Below are 24,866 nucleotides of genomic sequence, written 5' to 3'. Positions count from 1 at the left end.
ATGTCTTGGATTAACTTTGACGACTCTGTGAATAAGTTTGATGACTTTGAGAACAAGTTTGATAGCTCTGAGAATGACTTTTATGCCTCTGAGAATAACTTTGATGAATAAAGATGTTTTGGAAAGTTTCTCTGAAGAACGAAGGTGACTCTGAGAATAACTTTTGTTAGCTCTTTGAATAACTTTGATGTCTTTGAAACAACTTTGATGAACGAGAGTGAGTTAGAGATTACCTTTGCTAACTCTGAGATCAACTTTGATGAACAAAAGAGAGTTAGAGATTACATTTGATAACTCTAAGATTAACTTTAGATGTCTCTGAGACAAACTTTTATAACATAGAAATTAACTTTAATGACCAAAGTGAGTTAGAGAATACCTTTTGATGACTCCGAGAATAATTTTGATAGCTCTGAGAATGACTTTTGTTGTCTTGGAATAACTTTTGATTGTTCTGAGAATAACTTTTGTTGTCTCGGAATAACTTTTGATTGTGCTGAGAATAACTTTGAGGGCTTAGAGAATGTCTTTGATGAATGGAAGAGTCCCATTGAAGTCTTAAGGAAGTCTTTGATGTCTCGAAGGATGTCTTAGAGTGTAACTTTGGTGTCTTTGAGTAAGTCCTTGATGTATTGAAGAGTGTCTTTGATTTATCGAAGAGTAACTTTGGTGTAACGGAGAGCACCTTTGACTATTTTTCTTACTTAGCGACATATAATTTTAGTTACGAAAGTGTTGAAAAAAGTTACATTTGACTATTTTTTCTTACTTAGCGACATATAATTTTAGTTACGAAAGTGTTGAAAAAGTTACATTTTACTCTTTTAGTTGAGGAAAAAGACAAATATGACGACAGTGACTATTTTAGTGCTCCACAAAGTATAAATGTCAGTTAAGAACGACGATGATAGATATCTTTGACTATATTTTCCTACTTGACGATGGATAATGGCTGTTACGAAATGATGAAAGAAGTTTCCTTTGACAATTTTTAGCTAAGCGAAAGGTTGTTTTTAGTTAAGAACGGTGTTGAATGAGGTTAATCCTGACTATTTTCAGATGAGAGAAGTGATATTTCAGTTAAGAAATGACAAGGAAACATGATGAAGTAACTATTTTTAGTTGACCGATGAATACTTTTAGTTGAGCAAAAGCCAAAACATGATGAACATGACTTTTTCTGATGATTGGCAGATAATTTTAGTTATGAAATGACAATGAAACATGAAGAACACGGTTATTTTCTGATGACTAGGGAATAAGTTTAGTTAAGAAATGATGAAAGTTATTATTTTTAGTTGATGAAACATAGCGCCTGTTAAGAAAGTGCTGAAAAAGTTTCCTTTGACAATTTTTAGCTAAGAGAAAGGTTGTTTTAGTTAAGAACAGTGTTGAACGAGGATATTTCTGACTATTTTTAGTTGACTGGATAATAGGTTTAGTTGAGAAATGACGAAAGTGACTATGTTTTAGTTGATTGGCGAAAGATTTTTTTAGTTAAGGAACGTTAAATAACATGTAAGGGGAAAACCCAGAGAACATATGGGGAACATGGCAAAGAACACATGTAAGAAAAGTTGATGAATACAGTGAACATGCTGGGAATATGAACTTACAGAGAACATGAAAACATGATAAGGAGAATAGGGATTACAAAGAATGAACAATGGACTTGTGAAGAACATGGAGAATATGACAAAGAATGTAGAAAACATGTAAGTGAAGGTGAAAAAACGAAGTGATCTTGTGAGGAACATGAACTTGTAGAGGAACATGAATATTGACAAAGAACACAAAATATGGAAGTTAGCATGAATATTGAGTATAAAAGTTGTAAAAGAGAACATGTGATGAATATGAAAACATAGAAAATATGACTAGAATTTGTAGAGAAAGTAATGAGACTAAGAGAAAGATTACAGAAAAAATGGAGATACTTGTGAAAATATGAACTGAATGGGACTGTGAACATTTGTAGAACATGGAATGAACACAGAAAACATGGACAAATGTCAAGAACGCAGCTGAATATAGAGAAAATATGCAAATACAGTATGATTATTGAAGGTTTTGATACGTTGGGGGATTGATACGTTGGGGATGAGAAGGGTAAAGTAATTACTCAGATAAACAGATAGGCTGGAGAGGGACTTGATCGAATATATTTATGTCTGATGATCTAAGGCTGAGGAAATGGAGCTTTGCTAATGTCCAGATTAATTTTACTACGTTAGAAAATAAGGTGATCTTAAATCTCAGGGTGATTTAGTTGGAAAATAAAGAACTTGCACAAATGAACTAAGCTGGGGCACAAGAGTTGAAACTTGATAACTGAACTGGTTTTTATTTACTATGTCTGAAAATGTAGTTGGGTGATTTGGACTGAGAGTAATGATTTTACAAAAGTGAGCTTGGACAGAGGACAAGAGCTAGTTTTATAATTGTCTACTTCATATTTACTATGTCTGAAATACAGAGGGTAAAAAATTTCAGGGAAATTGATGGTTTATTTACAAAGATATGAAAGAGAACTAAGGCGGGGACGAGAGCTGGAGCTCAGTAACTGACTTGATCTTATTTACTAACTTTGAAGTATGTCTGCTTTTTAATTTTAGGGAAATTGATGGGTTATTTACAAAGATACGAAAGAGAATTAAGGCGGGGACGAGAGCTGGAGCTCGATAACTGACTTGATTTTATTTACGGTGTCTGAAATACAGAGGGTAGAAATTTCAGGGGAATTGATCTGTTACTAACGAAGATACGAGAGAGAGCTAAGGCGGAGGACAAGAGCTGGAGCTTGGTAACTGTTTTGATCTTATTTACGGTGTCTGAAATACAGAGGCTAAAAATCTCAGGGAATTTGGACTGTTACTAATGATTTTGTACAAATGAACTAAGCTGGGGACAAGAGCTAGAGTTTGATAATTGTTTGCATTTACTAAACTATGTCTGAAATACAGAGGGTAGAAATTTCAGGGAAATTGGACTGATACTAACGAAGATACGAGAGAGAGCTAAGGCGGAGGACAAGAGCTGGAGCTTGGTAACTAATTACTGTATTGAACTACATTTGAAATATGATTATTTTTAAATTTTAGAGGGATTGGAATGATAGTATTCTTTATACGACAGGGGACTAAGGTGGGGAACGTGAGCTAGAACTTGCTTACTAACATGATTTATTTGTGTAAAACTGACTTGCTTAATGAAAAGGAGCAAACATACTGACTTGCTTAATGAAAAGGAGCAAACATACGATGTTGGAAAATAGTTGAACTGAACTGAATGAAACGAGAGAGAGAGAGAGAGGAGGGACGGTTGAGATATTATGAGAAGATAACATAAGATAAGAGGTCTGGCTGTCCGGGCGTAAAGTAAATAAAGGTGACGCGAGAGATTGCGAGGTAAGGGGGGAGGGAGGGGGGTGTGATGTACGAAACCCTGAAAACAATGACTTACACAGGTGATTTTCTAAATTTATATGAATAACTAAGGCTTACATAGACGATTTTGTAAGTTGAAAACATGTAAAATATGTCCGTAGAGTTCTCCTGGAAGCCCTAAAGTGCTACACACGTTATTAGAATTTCTCCCATAAGGCCTTAACAAACTTCTAAGTCTCGGAAATTATTTTTCTTATAAGAACTTTAGCAAACTCGTATGACATTATTTTTCATTATAAGAATTCCCTAATTCTAAATCTGTGACTGCACAAATTCACATGAAAACCCCGAAGATCCACACACGATATTTGCCCCCCCAAAAAAAAGGGCCGCTGGCTCTTACAGTCCACAGGGGTCCTCTCTCCAAAAAAAAAAAGGGCCGCTGGCTCTTACAGTCCACAGGGGTCCTCTCTCCAAAAAAAAAAAAGGGCCGCTGGCTCTTACAGTCCACAGGGGTCCTCTCTCCAAAAAAAAAAAGGGCCGCTGGCTCTTCCTCCCTACTACTGGAGGCTAGTGTGGGAGGGGTGGTGGTGGTGGGAGGCTAGTGTGGGAGGGGTGGTGGTGGGAGGTTAGTGAGGGAGGGGTGGTGGCAGGAGGCTAGAGTGGGAGGGGTGGTGGTGGGAGGCTAGTGTGGGAGGGGTGGTGGTGGTGGGAGGCTAGTGTGGGAGGGGTGGTGGTGGGAGGCTAGTGTGGGAGGGGTGGTGGTGGTGGGAGGCTAGTGTGGGAGGGGTGGTGGTGGGAGGCTAGTGTGGGAGGGGTGGTGGTGGGAGGGTGGTGGTAGGAGGGTAGTGTGGGAGGGGTAGTGGTGGGAGGCTAGTTCTCACCTAATTGTACTCACCTAATTGTGCTTGCGGGGGTTGAGCTCTGGCTCTTTGGTCCCGCCTCTCAACTGTCAATCAACTGGTGTTCAGATTCCTGAGCCTATTGGGCTCTATCATATCTACATTTGAAACTGCGTATGGAATCAGCCTCCACCACATCACTTCCTAGTGCATTCTATCTGTTAACTACTCTGACACTGAAAAAAATCTTTCTAACGTCTCTGTGGCTCATCTGGGTACTAAGTTAACCTGTGTCCCCTTGTTCGTGAACCACCCGTGCTGAAGAGTTTGTCTTTGTCCACCCTTTCAATTCCCTTGAGAATTTTGTAGGTGGTTATCATGTCTCCCCTTACGTTTGTGCTTTCCAGCGATTTGAGGTCCTTTTTGTACCAAAAGGACCACTTTTGGTACAAAAGTCAGCGAGAGGGTGTCATGTCCTCGGGGAGGTAACAAGCCCAGTTTCCTGCGCAGCTGCCAAGACCCAGCTGTCAAGACTTCCAGAAGATGTTGATGCTATGCAGAGGGATCGAACTCGTGTCCTTGGCCTGTCAGACTTATGTACTACCGACTAAATCTAGATAAATTTACATGAATATCATCGCGAAATACTACCAGATAGATTCTAAGTTTCGAAGGCACCATTCGGTACCACAATTCATGTTTGAACTTTGAGCTTTCCACGGCTCAGTCGGTAGTGCGTATGCGAATGGTTCGATCCTATTATATAGTTTAATATTTTCTCAAAGAAACATAACGTTCTTGTGATTTCATTGCTTATTCAGAATGTTGTCAACTCCCAGGCTTCTTTGAACCATCCGTGTAGGACTGGATGAGGGAGAAAACGGTAAAATCGGCCTTAGAGTAAGAAATTGTTGCCAGAGCAACTGACAGGAACCTTCGTGTAAAAGTTGCAACAATACTTCGACCACGTTTGCGGCAGCGTCTGCGTCACTAAACATGTATCATCGCTCTCCACTAAAATAAAGCTGTGATGAAACAGTACTTCACCGACGTTTTCCATCAGGTAATGAGAAATGCGTTATTGGAAGTATTTGGAGTAAGCCTCATTAGTTTCTTCACCTTTGTTCCAGCTTGATACCACAAGGAATCAACACTGTAGTTCAGAAAGCATAAAGTTAAATTTTCCAAAAGGTTATTCAATAGGGATTCCTCTTGCTCCTTTGTTATTCTAGAGAGCTATCTTGGTCACCAGCAGGTCGACCAGCGGGCTCAGTAACTAGTTGATAAACGATGACACTCGTAGGTAAAGAGGAAGGGAAGGGAACTATCAGGAGAAAGCGCCTAACCCTTACGACACTGGGAAGGGATGAGGATAAGGATTTGGGATGAGACGGGGGAGGGAAGGGAAGGAATGATGCCCAACCCCTTGGACGGTCGGGGATTCAACGCCGAACTGAATGAAGCGAGACCGTCAAAAGTACAGAGTCTCTGATAGTTTTCTAGATCTGGTGAAATCTAGGAGCAGGAGTAGATTCTATTTCTCCAAGAGTAGATTTCTCCCTTAATCCTTTAAAGTGTGAAACAATTTAATCTAATCAAATGTAGCTGCAGGATGAGCCACTTTACCAGGAGCCTCAACAATCACAATCTCGCCGACAGTGTGCTGCCCGGAGCACCACTCTGTTCGAATACAATTATTGGAAACCTCAAAGAAAAACTGAACATCCTGTTGAGGATGAAAGAAAACGACATGTACCTCTGATGACCACGATGCTCTGTACCACCCCAACAAGTTACCTACCATGGCCCAGGTCTACCTATTTCCCCAAGGTCCGCACCTTCTTTCAGCAGCCCGAAATTTACAATCTGATAAACTCCGGAAAACAATATCGACTAAAAGGTTAAACCGCTTCCAGTTGGGCTCGGTGGCGCAGGGAGACGTCAAGCAACGTAAATGGTATTGCCTCTTATTTCTATCGACGTGTAGTGCCTTAGTAATTTCGTGGGAGAGATCCTGTTAAAACACCAAGGACTTTCGATTTGGATTCACGATCCTAAAGTCATTGTAGGAGCCAGTCAGTGGGATATTCTTGTATGATTTTTCATTGCGACTAACTTCCCAATGCGATTGTAGATAGACTCACTGAGAAAGACTCATAGTGGATAATATTACTTCATTAGAGTTGAAGGCATGGACTCGGCATGTCAGTACGGCCAGCATAGTACCATCTGTTGTTAAAGAAAATGCTGCTAGGATAGGAGCGGTCAGTGACATAATTAAAAGAATTCTGGCTGCAGCCAAGGGCCTGTCCCGAGGGATAACCAAATAGGCAGACCTGACGTCAGTAACAAGAGAGCGGATGGGAATCATCCTTCAACCTTCAAGCGACTGGGAAGCAGGTTGTCTGCGACTTCACGTGTGCATCAAAATTAACCTATTAACCAAAATTAACCTTCAGTGTATCTGGTAGTGGAGGAGCAGTAGCTTTTAAAGACAACCCAGAAAACCAGGTAGTACAGATGTGTGGCACAAGTCCACAGTCAAGTAATAGGGGAGAGAAACTTATTAGGCAAACTAGATACTCAAGAGCAACCATTTCCCACACATCCAGCTTCTGAGTGTCGCGATCTAGAAGAGCAAAACGTGACGTGTCGTGGTAACGTTACCTACTATAAGGAGCCGGAAGAGATTTTTGAAATCATAAAACCATGAAAGGATATTCATAAAAATATGGGAAGTAGGAGAATAAAATGGTCACAAAATATTCATAGAAAGGTCTTGCTGGAGTTCCTTCCTTCTTGTAGCCCATTCTCCTTGTTCGCTACTCATATGCTGGAGAAGTGTTACGGAGCATATCTCCAGTCCGTCTGCATCAACCACATCCGTCCGTGTTCCCTGGTTCTACTGTTTCTTGTGTTATCCCATTGACTTTATCCACTAGGCTAAATTCCCTTCAGTATCTTGCACGTTTTGATCATATCTCGCCTGTTTCTCCTTTCCTATAAAACCACAAAGTTCAGTTCCCCCAACTAGTGTGTAAATGTTAGTTCTGGAAACCAGCTTCTCGAATACTGAGGTTTCGTCAGTAATTGTTTTAAGGTCAGGACTGCATATGCAAGTGCTGGTCTCACATAGGTTGCAAATAGTGTTTTGAAAGCCTCTGGCCTCTTGGTCTTGGCATCTTATAGCTCCTCGGAAAATTGCCAACGCCACATATTTTGCAGACGTTATTTTTGCTGATGTGTTCCTTTGGTATAAGGTTTGATGCTAAATGAACTTAAATCTTTCTCCTTTAATGTTTTCGTGTCTTGTTCCCTTCAGCATGTTCTGTGTGTGTGTGTGTGTGTGTGTGTGTGTGTGTGTGTGTGTGTGTGTGTGTGTGTGTGTGTGTGTGTGTGTGTGTGTGTGTGTGTGTGTGTGTGTGTGTGTGCGTGTGTGTGTGTGTGTGTGTGTGTGTGTGTGTGTGTGTGTGTGTGTGTGTGTGTGTGTGTGTGTGTGTGTGTGTGTGTGTGTGTGTGAGTGTGTGTGTGTGTGTGTGTGTGTGTGTGTACTCACCTAGTTGTACTCACCTAGTTGTGCTTGCGGGGGTTGAGCTCTGGCTCTTTGGTCCCGCCTCTCAACCGTCAATCAACAGGTGTACAGGTTCCTGAGCCTATTGGGCTCTATCATATCTACACTTGAAACTGTGTATGGAGTCAGCCTCCACCACATTGCTTCCTAATGCATTCCATTTGTCAACCACTCTGACACTAAAAAAGTTCTTTCTAATATCTCTGTGGCTCATTTGGGGACTCAGTTTCCACCTGCACTCACCTAGTTGTGTCTGCAGGATCGAGCATTGACTCTTGGATCCCGCCTTTCGAGCATCGGTTGTTTACAGCAATGACTCCTGTCCCCTCCTGTGTCCCCTAGTGCGTGTGCCCCTTGTGTTAAATAGCCTGTCTTCAATCAAACCCTATCAATTCCCTTGAGAATCTTGAATGTGGTGATCATGTCCCCCCTAACTCTTCTGTCTTCTAGCTAAGTAAGGTTTAATTCCCGTAGTCTCCCCTCGTAGCTCATACATCTCAGCTCGGGTACTAGTCTGGTGGCAAACTTTTGAACCTTTTCCAGTTTAGTCTTATCCTTGACTAAATATGGACTCCATGCTGGAGCCGCGTACTCCAGGATTGGTCTGACATATGTGGTATACAAAGTTCTGAATGATTCTTTACACAAGTTTCTGAATGCCGTGCTTATGTTGGCCAGCTTTGCATATGCCGCTGATGTTATTCTCTTGATATTGGCTGCAAGAGACAGGTCTGGCGTGATATCAACCCCCAAGTATTTTTTTTTCTTTGACTCTTGAAGAATTTCATCTCCCAGATGATACCTAGTATCTGGTCTCCTGCTCCCTACACCTGTCTTCGTTATATTACATTTGCTGGGGTAAACTCTAACACCCATTTGTTCGATCATTCCTTCAGCTTGTCTAGGTCTTCTTGAAGCCTCAAGCAGTCCTCCTCTGTCTTAATCCTTCTTATAATTTTGACCTCGTCTGAAAACATTGAGAAAAATGAATCTATACCCTCCGGGAGATCATTTACATATATTAGAAACAAGATAGGACCGAGTACAGAGCCCTGTAGGACTCCGATGGTGACTTCACGCCAGTCTGAGGTCTCACCCCTCACCGTAACTCTCTGCTTCCTATTGCTTAGGTACTCCCTTATCCACCGGAGCACCTTATCAGCTACACCTGCCTGTCTCTCCAGCTTATATACTAGCCTTTTATGCGGTACTAAGTCAGAGGCTTTCCGACAATCCAAGAAAATGCAGTTCGCCCAGCCCTCTCTTTCTACCTTAATCTTTGTCACATGGTCGTAGAATTCTATTAAGCCAGTCAGCCAAGAATTACCCTCCCTGAACCCATGTTGGCGATTTGTCACGAGGTGCCTTCTCTCCAGATGTGTTACCGGGTATTTTCTCACGATTTTCTCCATCACCTTGCATGGTTTACAAGTCAATGACACTGGCCTGTTGTTCAGTGCCTCTTGCCTGTCGCCCTTTTTGTATATTGGGACCACATTCGCCGTCTTCCATATTTCTGGTAGGTCTCCCGTTTCCAGTGACCTACTATACACTACGGAGAGTGACAAGCAAAGTGCCTCTGCACACTCTTTCAGTACCCATGGCGACATCCCGTCTGGACCAACAGCCTTTCTAACATCCAGACTCAGCAGGTCTCTCTTGACCTCCTCTCTCATAATTTCGAACCCTTCCTAGGCCACCTGGTTTACTTCCCTTTCTCCCAGCACAGTGACCTCACCTTGTTCTATTGTGAAGACCTCCTGGAACCTCTTGTTGAGTTCTTCACACACCTCTTTGTCATTCTCTGTATACCTGTCCTCGCCTGTTCTTTCACTGTTGTTTTCCTTCTGATGTGACTGTGGTGTAGCTTTGGTTCGGTCTTGGCTTTGTTTGCTATATCATTTTCATAACTTTTCTCTGCTCCTCTTCTCACCCTGACATACTCATTCCTGGTCTCTGGTATCTTTCTCTGCTTTATGGTGTTCTGTTATTCTGGAAGTTCCTCCACGCCTTTTTGTTCAGTTTCTTTGCTTCCATACATGCCCTATTATACCATGGATTCTTTTGTTGCTTCTCGGATTTTTCCCTTTGGGCCGGGATAAACCTGTTTACTGCCTCCTGACACTTTTAGGTGACATAGTTCATCATATCTTGTACAGACTTAGCTCTGAGGTCTATGTCCCAAGGTGTTTCCCTTAGGAAACTTCTTATCTCATAATTTCTCTTTCGGTATGCCAACATTATGTTTCCTAGCTCTTTTTGGGGGGAGATAGTTCCTAGCTTTACCAGGTACTCAAAGTTTAATACACTGTGTTCACTCATTTCCAAGGGTGCTTCCATCTTAACTTCCCTTATATCCCACTAATTTAGGGTAAATATCAAATCAAGCATTGCTGGTTCATCTTCTCTCATTCTTGTTGGTTCCTTGATGTGCTGGCTTAGAAAGTTTCTTGTTGGCACGTCCAGCAGCTTAGCTCTCCATGTTTCTGGTCCTCCATGCGAGTCTCTGTTCTTCTAATCTATCTTCCCATGTTTAAAGTCTCCCATGATTAGTAGTCCAGATCCATTCCTGCTAGCAACAGAAACTGCTCTCTCTATTATGTTAATGGTGGCCATGTTGTTTCTATCATATTCCTGTTTGGGTCTTCTGACGTTTGGTGGTGGATTATATATGACTACGACTATAATTTTTTGCCCTCCAATTATTATGGTGCCTGTTACGTAGTCACTGAAACCTTCACAGCCCTGAATAACCATCTCCTCAAAATCCCAGCCTTTTTTTACCAGCAGAGCTACACCACCACCACCTCTTCCTTCTCCCTCTTTCCTCATAACATAATAGTCCTTTGGGAACAGTGCATTTGTTATGGTTTTTGTTAGCTTTGTTTCTGTGAGAGCTATTATATCTGGGCTTCCCTCTAGTACCCATTCTCCAAGTTCATTTGCTTTATTTGTAATTCCAACTATGATAGTGTACATTGCCTTGAGGCTCACTTTCTTCTGTCCCTTCTCAAATCGCCTTCTTAGTGAGTGCTGTGCTGGTGGGGGAAGCTGTTCGATGGGTGTGATGATATGTGAGGTGGATAACAGGGTCTCAGAGGATACTGGGAGGTGGGGGGGGGGTCAAGTGAAGGGGGAGGGACAGGAAGGGTATGGGGTGAAAGGGGAGGGAGAACAGGAAGGAAAAGGGGGGAAAGGGGACATGGCAGGAGGAGGGGAGGTATAGAAGGGTGGGGATTGGGTGGGGGGGGGGTAAGAAGATTAAGCTGAGTATTTGAGTGGGGTCAAGAAGGGTTTGCGGTAGGGGGGTTTACTATGCAGAGGAGGGTGGTGGGGTTGCTGTCCCCGCTGGTGTTACTGGGCAGCTGGTTGTGGGTTCCCTCCTCGCCTCTGGGGATGTTGTGTTGGGAGCTGTGCTTTCCTGGCTTTTCCCTCTCGCCCTGCGCTTCTTCCTTGCTTCTGTCGCCATGGCTCTCTCCTCCCTCGTCATGTCCCTCTGGAGTAATACATTTTTGAATTCTCCCACATATTGCAGGTAGCTCTTCCTTGTTAAAATCTTCTCCTTTGTGTTCTCGTTTGCAAATACTATCTTTAACACACAGTCTCGGTCTTTATTGTACCAGCCTAGCCTGAAAACCTTCCCAATGCTATGCTCAGCCCCTTCCATGTCTAGTGCCTTCAGTATTTCATTCACTGCCACTTTGTCTTTATCATTCCACTCTGTCCTATTGGAGTCTTCCAGCATTTTAATACCCACAGCTACCACTGATCTTTTCCTTTCCAGCAGCTGGCTAGTGGAACGTGCCGCTTCCTGTGAGGTGGCTGTGTGTGTGTGTGTGTGTGTGTGTGTGTGTGTGTGTGTGTGTGTGTGTGTGTGTGTGTGTGTGTGTGTGTGTGTGTGTGTGTGTGTGTGTGTGTGTGGGTGTGTGTGTGTGTGTGTGTGTGTGGGTGTGTGTGTGTGGGTGGGTGTGAGTGTGCGTGTATGTACATCTGTGTGTGTAAGCCCATATCATTCTGTATATCGTTCCCCATTACCAAGCTTCTTATACTTGACAACGGCAGTCAACTAACCTTCTCCATGGTAGCCGACCCACCCCGTTATTTAATTATAAAACTTACGCCACTTTTCCTTCCTGAATCATTAATAGACACTAAAAATGTGGGAGAAGCCACGAGGCCGAGGGCACAGTGACGGGCTCGTAAGGTTTCCCACGACGCGGAAAACGTACCTAAGGAAAATTGCCGGAGTGAAATAAGATTTTGGAAGGAATTATAACGAAGACAGAGCAGGAAAATGGCTTTGAAGTGATGCATCTTGTTGTGTGTTGTGGTATGCTATGTTGTGTGGTGTGGTGCACTATGTTGTGTGTTCTGGTACGCTATGTTGTGTGTTGTGGTACGCCATGTTGTGTGGTGTGGTGCACTATGTTGTGTGTTGTGGTGCACTATGTTGTGTGGTGTGGTACGCTATGTTGTGTGTTGTGGTACGCTATGTTGTGTGGTGTGGTGCACTATGTTGTGTGGTGTGGTGTACTATGTTGTGTGGTGTGGTACGCTATGTTGTGTGTTGTGGTACGCTATGTTGTGTGTTGTGGTACGCTATGTTGTGTGGTGTGGTACACTATGTTGTGTGTTGTGGTGCACTATGTTATGTGTTGTGGTGCACTATGTTGTGTGTTGTGGTACGCTATGTTGTGTGTTGTGGTGCACTATGTTATGTGTTGTGGTGCACTATGTTGTGTGTTGTGGTACGCTATGTTGTGTGTTGTGGTGCACTATGTTGTGTGTTGTGGTGCACTATGTTATGTGTTGTGGTGCACTATGTTGTGTGTTGTGGTACGCTATGTTGTGTGTTGTGGTACGCTATGTTGTGTGGTGTGGTACACTATGTTGTGTGTTGTGGTGCACTATGTTGTGTGTTGTGGTGCACTATGTTGTGTGTTGTAGTGCACAATGTTGTGTGTTGTGGTGCACTATGTTATGTGTTGTGGTGCACTATGTTGTGTGTTGTGGTACGCTATGTTGTGTGTTGTGGTGCACTATGTTGTGTGGTGTGGTACACTATGTTGTGTGTTGTGGTGCACTATGTTATGTGTTGTGGTGTACTATGTTGGGTGTTGTGGTGCACTATGTTATGTGTTGTGGTGCACTATGTTGTGTGTTTTGGTGCACTATGTTGTGTGTTGTGGTGTACTATGTTGTGTGTTGTGGTGCACTATGTTGTGTGTTGTGGTGCACTATGTTGTGTGTTGTGGTGTACTATGTTGTGTGTTGTGGTGCACTATGTTGTGTGTTGTGGTGCACTATGTTGTGTGTTGTGGTGCACTATGTTGTGTGTTGTGGTGCACTATGTTGTGTGTTGTGGTGCACTATGTTGTGTGTTGTGGTGCACTATGTTGTGTGTTGTGGTGCACTATGTTGTGTGTTGTGGTGCACTATGTTGTGTGTTGTGGTGTACTATGTTGTGTGTTGTGGTGCACTATGTTGTGTGTTGTGGTACACTATGTTGTGTGTTGTGGTGCACTATGTTGTGTGTTGTGGTGCACTATGTTGTGTGTTGTGGTGCACTATGTTGTGTGTTGTGGTGCACTATGTTGTGTGTTGTGGTGCACTATGTTGTGTGTTGTGGTGCACTATGTTGTGTGTTGTGGTGTACTATGTTGTGTGTTGTGGTGCACTATGTTGTGTGTTGTGGTGCACTATGTTGTGTGTTGTGGTGCACTATGTTGTGTGTTGTGGTGTACTATGTTGTGTGTTGTGGTGCACTATGTTGTGTGTTGTGGTGCACTATGTTGTGTGTTGTGGTGTACTATGTTATGTGTTGTGGTGCACTATGTTGTGTGTTGTGGTGCACTATGTTGTGTGTTGTGGTGTACTATGTTATGTGTTGTGGTGCACTATGTTGTGTGTTGTGGTGTACTATGTTATGTGTTGTGGTGCACTATGTTGTGTGTTGTGGTGCACTATGTTGTGTGTTGTGGTGCACTATGTTGTGTGTTGTGGTGTACTATGTTGTGTGTTGTGGTGTACTATGTTGTGTGTTGTAGTGCACTATGTTGTGTGTTGTGGTGCACTATGTTGTGTGTTGTGGTGCACTATGTTGTGTGTTGTGGTGCACTATGTTGTGTGTTGTAGTGTACTCTGTTGTCTGTTGTGGTGTACTATGTTGTGTGTTGTGGTGCACTATGTTGTGTGTTGTGGTGTACTATGTTGTGTGTTGTAGTGTACTCTGTTGTCTGTTGTGGTGTACTATGTTGTGTGTTGTGGTGCACTATGTTGTGTGTTGTGGTGCACTATGTTGTGTGTTGTGGTGTACTATGTTGTGTGTTGTGGTGCACTATGTTGTGTGTTGTGGTGCACTATGTTTGGTGTTGTGGTGTACTATGTTATGTGTTGTGGTGCACTATGTTGTGTGTTGTGGTGTAGGCACATTCCTATGTTTAACAAACATAGGAATGTGCCTAAATGCCAACAGCGACTGCCCCGACAGGTACAAGAGGAGTGTTGTTAACGCATACGTCGACCGTGCTCTCAGCCACAGCTCAGAATGGAAGCAAGTCGACGAAGAACTCTGTAGGGTAAGGCAGGTTCTAGTCAATAACGGCTTCTCCAATGGTTTCATCGAAGACATCATAAGAAGGAAAGTGAAAAGCCATGCAACCTCTGAAGAGACAACTAACACAACACCTATACCCCCTATTAGACTATTTTACAGGAACTTCTTTTCCACAGCTCATAAAACGGAGGAAAGGGTCCTGAAAGATATTGTTAATAGAAACGTTATCCCTACAGACAAAAATCAGAGGATACAACTGACGATTTACTATAAAACCAGAAAAACGGCCAGCCTACTCATGAGAAACTCTCCAGACACAAAACAGAACGCTTTAAAAGAGACTAACGTCGTCTATGCCTTCAAATGCCCACTTGGGGACTGTAAGCTCCAAAAAACCCAGTATATAGGCAAGACAACAACATCTCTTTCTAGGCGTTTAACGATGCATAAGCAACAGGGCTCCATTAAGGAACATATAATCTCTTCCCATAACCAAACCATCGCCAGAGAAATCCTAGTAAACAACACAGAAATCATCGATAGATACAGCGATAGCAGGCGGCTTGACGTTTGCGAGGCACTACACATCAAGAAGTCAACACCAGCAATCAACAGCCAATTATTGCACAACTATATTCTACCCACCTCAAGACTCCGCTCCAATATAGAAGCATCAAGAAATATGGACCAATAGGCTTTCTACAAACACTTCTATTCAATACCCATTGTTTCTGTTCTGTCTTGTGTTGATACTTTTAATACCCTATTAATATCCCCTGTTCTGTCTTGTGTTAATGCCACATCATCCTTCCCACCTAACTCAAATGTAGATATAATATCAGAGAGACGTAAGTTCTAATCAGTTGTGTATTTGTGAAGTCTTTGAAAATGTAATAAGTTTTACGAAACGCGCCCGTGTCGCGTCAGACTAGAAATAAAAATGAATTTTGGAGAAGTGATTTTTGATTTACCTCCAACAGTGAAGCGTAATGTACGAAAGATTGAGAAAATTCGTGTTAGAATTATTAATCTTACTTTTTCGGTCATATTTAATAATATATGTCTACAGGAAAGACTGCTACCAAAATATACTAATATATAAATATATATATATATATATATATATATATATATATATATATATATATATATATATATATATATATATATATATATATATATATATATATATATATATATATATATATATACCACGTACAATAGCCAGGAGGCTGGAACCTTGGAGCTTAATCATGCTCCTCATACTCAACGAGACAACCACCGTTCAACCTGCACCTAATCTCTAGCACCAACAAACACTCAACTTCGAAGACACACTCAACAAACACTCGCCTATACAAACCCAACAACTAACAGACCCACACTTCAACTCGCCTCAACAGTTTTAAACAACGCGCCACTCAAACCATATTCTTTTTTTTGGGGGGGTGGGGGGGGGTTGGGGGGGGTTGTTGTACGGCGTTTTGCTTTCCACCACCAAACAGATGATCCCATCAGCTTAGTAATGCCGGGATAATTCTCTGTCAGACGAGCCTGCGGTCTTTACAAACCCATATTTACCCAGCTTAGCGAGCAGTGCTGGTGGCTACCTTTCTTGTGTGTGTGTGTGTGTGTGTGTGTGCGTGTGTGTGTGGGTGTGTGTGTGTGTGAGTGTGTGTGTGTGTGTGTGTGTGTGTGTGTGTGTGTGTGTGTGTGTGTGTGTGTGTGTGTGTGTGTGTGTGTGTGTGTGTGTGTGTGTGTGTGTGTGTGTGTGTGTATGTGTGTGTGTGTGTGTACTCACCTAGTTGTGTCTGCAAGATCGAGCATTGACTCTTGGATCCCACCTTTCGAGCATCGGTTGTTTACAGCAATGACTCCTGTCCCATTTCCCTATCATACCTGGTTTTAAAATTATGAACAGTATTTGCTTCCACAACCTGTTCCTGAAGTGCATTCCATTTTCCCACTACTCTCACGCTAAAAGAAAACTTCCTAACATCTCTGTGACTCATCTGAGTTTCAAGCTTCCATCCATGTCCCCTCGTTCTGTTACTATTCCGTGTGAACATTTGTCTATGTCCACTCTGTCAATCCCTCTGAGTATTTTATACGTTCCTATCATGTCCCCCCTCTCCCTTCTTCTTTCTAGTGTCGTAAGGCACAGTTCCCTCAGGCGCTCCTCATACCCCATCCCTCGTAGCTCTAGGACGTCTCGTTGCAAACCTCTGAACCTTTTCCACTTTCATTATATGCTTCTTCAGATGGGGACTCCATGATTAGGCGGCATACTCTAAGACTGGCCTAACGTAGGAAGTGTAAAGCGCCCTTAATGCCTCCTTACTAAGGTTTCTGAATGATATTCTAACTTTTGCCAGTGTAGAGTACGCTGCTGTCGTTATCCTATTTATATGTGCCTCAGGAGATAGATTAGGTGATTGTGTGTGTGTGTGTGTGTGTGTGTGTGTGTGTGTGTGTGTGTGTGTGTGTGTGTGTGTGTGTGTGTGTGTGTGTGTGTGTGTGTGTGTGTGTGTGTGTGTGTGTGTGTGTGTGTGTGTGTGTGTGTGTGTGTGTGTGTGTGTTGGGAAGTCTAACAAACTTCCGGTAAAGTCTAACAAACTTAATTAAAGGCTTAAGCGGAAATGTCTTCGTGTTTGTTGGTTCTGTAAATGTGACTTTAAAGCTTCCGGACGCGCGCCTCAGTGTGGCGGGCAGAAGCATCATAACAGGACTTCACAGTAGTCAATGAGGACGCTGCTCTCCTACTGTGGGTTGCTATGTGCGTTAGTGAATGTTAATGGGCCTATGGTTACTTCCCAGAGTGAACAGTCCTAGTCAACGGTAGCCCCCACGGTGAACACTCCTAGACAACGGTAGCCCCCACGGTGAACACTCCTAGTCAACGGTAGCCCCCACGGTGAACACTCCTAGACAACGGTAGCCCCCACGGTGAACACTCCTAGACAACGGTAGCCCCCACGGTGAACACTCCTAGTCAACGGTAGCCCCCACGGTGAACACTCCTAGACAACGGTAGCCCCCACGGTGAACACTCCTAGGCAACGGCAGGCCCCACGGTCAACACTCCTAGGCAACGTAGCCCCCACGGTCAACACTCCTAGGCAACGTAGCCCCCACGGTCAACACTCCTAGACAACAGTAGCCCCTCACGGTGAACACTCCTAGACAACGGTGTCTCTACCGTTGTGTTCTGCTGGCTAGTCACTCTTGTGACTAGCCAGTAGAACACTCCCACAACAGTGACTATAGCCACCATCTCTTTACAATTCACGTCCCATCGCTATCTAGGGTGGAGATGATAACACACATCCCCATAAAAAACACTGCCAACTGAAAAGAAAAAGGATGGAGAGGGGGAAATCATGGCGTTCAATCCTCGACCGTCCAAGTAGTTTGGCATCGTTCCATTCCTCCGTCCTATCCAAGATGCTTATCCTGATCCTTTCCACGTGTTCTATTGCCGCAATGGGTTCTAGTGTTCTCTCTGGATAATTACCTCATCTCAGCTTAGCACGAATTTGTAACATAAGACCAATCCTGGATTAGGAAAGTGCGCCTCTTCGCTACTTGCATAAGATAACGGGAAGAAAGAAGACTCTTAACTTTCCTCACGGGTCGTAGAAGACAAAGAAAGAGAACATCAGATTCTCATTTTCTCTACATTATTCCACCCGTTTGACATTATCGACCAACTTTTCACAACCAGAGACACTTTTTTTTTGTTTTCTCTCCTTTTGGAAAATATTATATCCCCCAATCCCCCCCCCCCCCCTCTCCCCCCGGATGTGTTTCCGATTACCTGAATATCCCGGAGGTTTGGGACAATAAGTAACTGGACACATGTTATGCGCGAGTGAGGCAGTTAAAACCCATCATACAAGGCAAGTCCATATAACAGTATAGTCAGGATCCTTTTACAATGATGTTGCATCATCAGTCTTCTAGCAACTGACTATATTATAGTCAGATAATGGCGCGGCAAACCCCGTGTAGCCAAATTTCAGAAAACCCACCACGTTATTTTGACAATGATTTATCGTTGTTACTGGTGTGGACTAACGCTAAAGAAACGGTTTCGTTGTTTGGGGCAAGAATAATTAGCCAGGACGGTGGCCTAATGATGGACCTGGGAGGAGGAGGAGCCACACAGAGGCATTCAATCGCGCGCTGGTACAGAGAAGGCTATCATAGGCCGCAGCTGTGAATGCTGCATTAAGCGTTCGTCTAGCGAGGACTTGACGTGAGGGCTGGGTGCTCTCTCTCTCTCTTCTGCCACCAATGTAAAAATGTGTGGAGATGGAGAAGAGAAAGAGAGAATTATCACGGGAAAGCGCTATGTCATTACGAGTATATTGCACTTGGAAGGGAGTCAGGATAAGGATAATGGATGGGACAGGAAAAAATGAATGGTGCCCAATCACTTGGACGGTCGGGGATTGAACGCCGACCTCCGTGAAGCGAAACCGTCGCTGTACCGTCCAGCCCAAGTGTTTTGGTGTGGAGATAAAGAGGTTTATTTTTTAGTAATCTTTTCCGCTCAGGAAACGTCTTTCATTTCTCAAGTTGTAAGTGTTTAGTAAGATGTGAGGCAAGTATGTTATACCGACCTCACTATGACTTACAAGGAAGTTTAGCCTAAGAACTATCCACCCGTCCTCTGTCCCCCGTGACCTCCGACCACCCCGGCCCCCCGGGACCCCTATCCACCCGTCCTCTGTCCCCCCGTGACCCCCGTCCACCACGGCCCCCCGGGACCCCAATCAACCCGTCCTCTGTCCCCCGTGACCCCCGTCCACCACAGCCCCCCGGGACCCCTATCCACCCGTCCTCTGTCCCCCGTGACCCCCGTCCAACACGGCCCCCCGGGACCCCTATCCACCCGTCCTCTGTCCCCCGTGACCCCCGTCCACCACGGCCACCCGGGACCCCAATCCACCCGTCCTCTGTCCCCCGTGACCCCCGTCCACCACGGCCCCCCGGGACCCCTATCCACCCGTCCCCTGTCCCCCGTGACCCCCGTCCACCACGTCCCCAGGGACCCCAGTCCACCCCGGCCCCCGGGACCCCTATCCACCCGTCCTCTGTCCCCCGTGACCCCCGTCCACCCCTGTCCCAGGGACCCCAGTCCATCCGTCCCTGGCCTATCCTAGACCCCGTCCCCAGCCGCAGGTCACGTCCCAATGGTCTCTTTTAGCCCCAACTTTAAAAAGTCTGCCATTTGGCAAAAGGTTATTATACACCAGTCGCTTTTAGTCGTGTTGCTGCCTTGATCTCGCCTCTGCTCTCGTGTACAAGAGAGGAGAGAGAGGCGGGGGCTCTCGTGTACAAGAGAGGAGAGAAAGGCGGGGGCTCTCGTGTACAAGAGAGGAGAGAGGCGGGGGCTCTCGTGTACAAGAGAGGCGGGGGCTCTCGTGTACAAGAGAGGAGAGAGGCGGGGGCTCTCGTGTACAAGAGAGGAGAGAGGCGGGGGCTCTCGTGTACAAGAGAGGAGAGAGGCGGGGGCTCTCGTGTACAAGAGAGGAGAGAGAGAGGCGGGGGCTTTCGTGTACAAGAGAGGAGAGAGAGCGGCGGGGGCTCTCGTAGACGACTCATGAACGTCTCGTGTTCTCAGCAGAGTAACTAAGCAAGTATGATTTATATGGTTTATGGTCGTTATCATTGAAGAAACTGTTGATGCTTATGTCTGGCTTTGCTGAGGTGTCTCTGTGGCTTTGCTGGGGTGTCTCTGTGGCTTTGATGGTGTATCTCTATGGCTTTTAGAGGTGTCTCGACTATGGCTTTGCTGAGGTATCATCTCTATGGCTTTGCTGAGGTGTCTCTGTGGCTTTGATGGTGTATCTCTATGGCTTTATGAGGTGTCTCTGTGGCTTTGCTGGTGTATCTTTATGGCTTTATGAGGTGTCTCTGTGGCTTTGCTGGTGTATCTTTATGGCTTTATGAGGTGTCTCTGTGGCTTTGCTGGTGTATCTTTATGGCTTTATGAGGTGTCTCTGTGGCTTTGCTGGTGTATCTTTATGGCTTTTAGAGGTGTCTCGACTATGGCTTTGCTGAGGTATCATCTCTATGGCTTTGCTGAATCATCTCTATGGCTTTTTGAGGGGTCTCGACTATGGCTTTGCTGAGGTATCATCTCTATGGGTTTGCTGAGGTGTCTCTATGGCTTTGCTGAAGCATCTCTATGGCTTTGCTGAAGCATCTATGTGGTTTTGCTGGAGTATCTATATGGCTTTGTTGGGATATCTCTATGGCTATGCTGAGGTATCTCTATGTCTTTGCTATAGTATCTCTAACTGATTAAATGGGGTTGATGAGGAACCAATGCGAGTGAATGTTTTGTTTTAAGCTCACAGTGGTTTAATGGCAAGTTGTTATGATGTGAATGGAGGTAAGAGAAGTTAATGGTCTTGTAGCAATATTAATATCGCATGACAACATAACTCGCAGACACGGTCCAAAACAGAGTTCATTGCCTCCTATGCAAATTTTCTTGTGTTTAATCGTTTCTCGCTTTTCCCTTAAGAAAATTTTTGTTGAGTATAACACTGCAAGACGCAAATTTAGCAGAATATTTAAATTTATTACTTGAAATTTCAGCTCTCTTGGAATGCTAAATGATCTCTGTGTTTGATGTTTTCTGGAGCAGAGAGTGAGAAGCTGAGTCAGGAAGCTTTGGGAAGAGGAGGGAGAGAGGGTTAGGAGGGAAGGAAGATGGGAAGACAGAGGAGGGAGGGATGAACGAGGGAGAGGGAAAATGAGGGAATTAATGGAGACACTTTAGCAACGCAATGAAACAATGGGCAGAGTTTCTTTCACCCTATGCCCCTGTTACCTAGCAGTAAAATAGGTACCTGGGTGTTAGTCAGCTGTCACGGGCTGCTTCATGGGGGTGGAGGCTTGGTCGAGGACCGGGCCGCGGGGACACAAAAAAGCCCCGAAATCATCTCAAGATAACCTCAAGATATAACGCAGAATGACGGTAAAGACGATAGTTTGAGGGGAGAAGGAGGGTTAAAAATGGATCCTTTAGACTGAGGAGTAGATATAGAGGATATATACCCATTCCCACTCTCTATCCTCCAGTTTCCTGGTCTCACTTCCACATCACCACCCCTCACACCATACTTCATACCTATTTCTTCCCCTCTCCAAATCCTCCCTTCCTCACATCACAAAGATCACCCCATTCCCTTCACCAGCAGCCATTTTTTTTCCACCACATAATTTAAAGCACCAACAATACACCAACGCTACTGCTTCCTCATTCATAAAATTCTTGATCCAACCTTTCCTCTCTACAACACTATCTTCAACACTTCTATACAGCGTCCTATCAACACCAAGAAACCTCCATTCTATCTTTTTCCCTCACGTCAGTAACCCTGCCAAAATATGAACTGGGGTGGGAAAAATAAAGGCAGGAGAGAAATAGCAAGTATATATATATATATATATATATATATATATATATATATATATATATATATATATATATATATATATATATATATATGTCGTACCTAGTAGCCAGAACGCACTTCTCAGCTTACTATGCAAGGCCCGATTTGCCTAATAAGCCAAGTTTTCACGAATTAATTGTTTTTCGACTACCTAACCTACCTAACCTAACCTAACTTAACTTTTTCGGCTACGTAACCTAACCTAACCTATAGAGATAGGTTAGGTTAGGTTAGGTAGGGTTGGTTAGGTTCGGTCATATATCTACGTTAATTTTAACTCCAATAAAAAAAATTGACCTCATACATAATGAAATGGGTAGCTTTATCATTTCATAAGAAAAAAATTAGAGAAAATATATTTATTCAGGAGAACTTGGCTTATTAGGCAAATCGGGCCTTGCATAGTAGGCTGAGAAGTGCGTTCTGGCTACTAGGTACGACATATATATATGTATATATATATATATATATATATGTCGTACCTAGTAGCCAGAACTCACTTCTCAGCCTACTATGCAAGGCCCGATTTGCCTAATAAGGCAAGTTTTCATGAATTAATGTTTTTTCGTCTACCTAACCTACCTAACCTAACCTAACCTAGCTTTTTTCGGCTACCTAACCTAACCTAACCTATAAAGATAGGTTAGGTTAGGTTAGGTAGGGTTGGTTAGGTTCGGTCATATATCTACGTTAATGTTAACTCCAATAAAAAAAAATTGACCTCATACATAATGAAAAGGGTAGCTTTATCATTTCATAAGAAAACAATTATAGTAAATATATTAATTCAGGAAAACTTGGCTTATTAGGCAAATCGGGCCTTGAATAGTAGGCTGAGAAGTGAGTTCTGGCTACTAGGTACGACATATATATATATATATATATATATATATATATATATATATATATATATATATATATATATATATATATATATATATATATATATATATATATGTACATAAGCACTAAACGAGACAGGCAAAATTGGATTATATCAATACGAACTAGAAGTATATATTTATTTCCTTCTTAAGATGTATTAATATACGAAAGTACTTAAGGAAATTCCTGTTTCAATTCTTCCTCCGTGGTCTGACACTGTCACATTTTTCATCACGTGTTGATTTTCGTGATTTACACACATATATTTATAAATATTCACCAATGGTAAAATACATGAATACATTGATCACCAGCAACAGGGAAGCAGATATTGTAGTCAAGGAGCAACGGAGTGTGTTTTCACCGTTATATCTGGAGAGGACAGAACATATCCATGTAACCAAGCAAGCCAAATTGTACGCGATAAGATCTACACGAAAGATAGCTTCCGGTTCCTGGAGATATTCCTGTCCAAATATGAACAGTTTCCGCAGGGAAGATAGGAAACATTTCTTTATGAGATGCTGGAAGATGTTGAGATGTTTGGATATACAACTAACATTAATGGTCATCATTAAGCAGTTAATGATGTTTGGGTACAACAAGAGTTACAAAATTAATTAAGTATGTATCATCTTGGGACTTGATAGTAACCCCAAACGTTCTTTGTGTTCTTCTGACATTGACAGTTACTTCTAACTTTGACAGTTACTAATAACTTTGACAGTTACTAATAACTTTGACAGTTACTAATAACTTTGACAGTTACTAATAACTTTGACAGTTACTAATAACTTTGACAGTTACTAATAACTTTGACAGTTACTAATAACTTTGACAGTTACTAATAACTTTGACAGTTACTAATAACTTTGACAGTTACTAATAACTTTGACAGTTACTAATAACTTTGACAGTTACTAATAACTTTGACAGTTACTAATAACTTTGACAGTTACTTCTAACTTTGACAGTTACTAATAACTTTGACAGTTACTAATAACTTTGACAGTTACTAATAACTTTGACAGTTACTAATAACTTTGACAGTTACTAATAACTTTGACAGTTACTAATAACTTTGACAGTTACCAATAACTTTGACAGTTACTAATAACTTTGACAGTTACTAATAACTTAAACAGTTACTAATAACTTTGACAGTTACTTCTAACTTTGACAGTTATTTCTAACATTGGCAGTTACTTCTAACTTTGACAGTTACTTTTAACTTTGACAGTTACTTCTAACTTTGACAGTTACTTCTAACATTGACAGTTACTTCCAACTTTGACAGTTACTTCCAACTTTGACAGGTACTTCTAACATTGGCAGTTACTTCTAACATTGACAGTTACTTCTAACATTGGCAGTTACTTCTAACATTGACAGTTACTTCTAACATTGGCAGTTACTTCTAACATTAACAGTTACTTCTAACTTTGACAGTTACTTCTAACATTGGCAGTTACTTCTAACATTGGCAGTTACTTCTAACATTGGCAGTTCTAACATTAACAGTTACTTCTAACTTTGACAGTTACTTCTAACATTGGCAGTTACTTCTAACATTGGCAGTTACTTCTAACATTGACAGTTACTTCTAACATTGGCAGTTACTTCTAACATTAACAGTTACTTCTAACTTTGACAGTTACTTCTAACATTGGCAGTTACTTCTAACATTGGCAGTTACTTCTAACATTGGCAGTTCTAACATTGACAGTTACTTCTAACATTGGCAGTTACTTCTAACATTGGCAGTTATTTCTAATATTGACAGTTACTTCTAACATTGACAGTTACTTCTAACATTGACAGTTACTTCTAACATTGGCAGTTACTTCTAATATTGACAGTTACTTCTAACATTGACAGTTCTAACTTTGACAGTTACTTCTAATATTAGCAGTTACTTCTAACATTATCAGTTACTTTTAACTTTGACAGGTACTTCTAACATTGGCAGTTACTTCTAACATTGACAGTTACATCTAACATTGACAGTAGGTATTTCACCTCACTGAGAGAGGTGAAATTTTCATCAGCTGGACAGCTGCGAATTTTACATCAATATACCAGAAAGTTAACAGACAGGAACAATTGAACACAAGCCGTCACAAAAAAGGAACAGAGTCTCTGAAAAGGATG

Source organism: Procambarus clarkii, chromosome 11 (assembly GCF_040958095.1).
Source record: "Procambarus clarkii isolate CNS0578487 chromosome 11, FALCON_Pclarkii_2.0, whole genome shotgun sequence".
In the NCBI taxonomy this organism is placed as follows: Eukaryota; Metazoa; Arthropoda; class Malacostraca; order Decapoda; family Cambaridae; genus Procambarus; species Procambarus clarkii.
Note: the sequence above shows the minus strand (reverse complement) of the source record.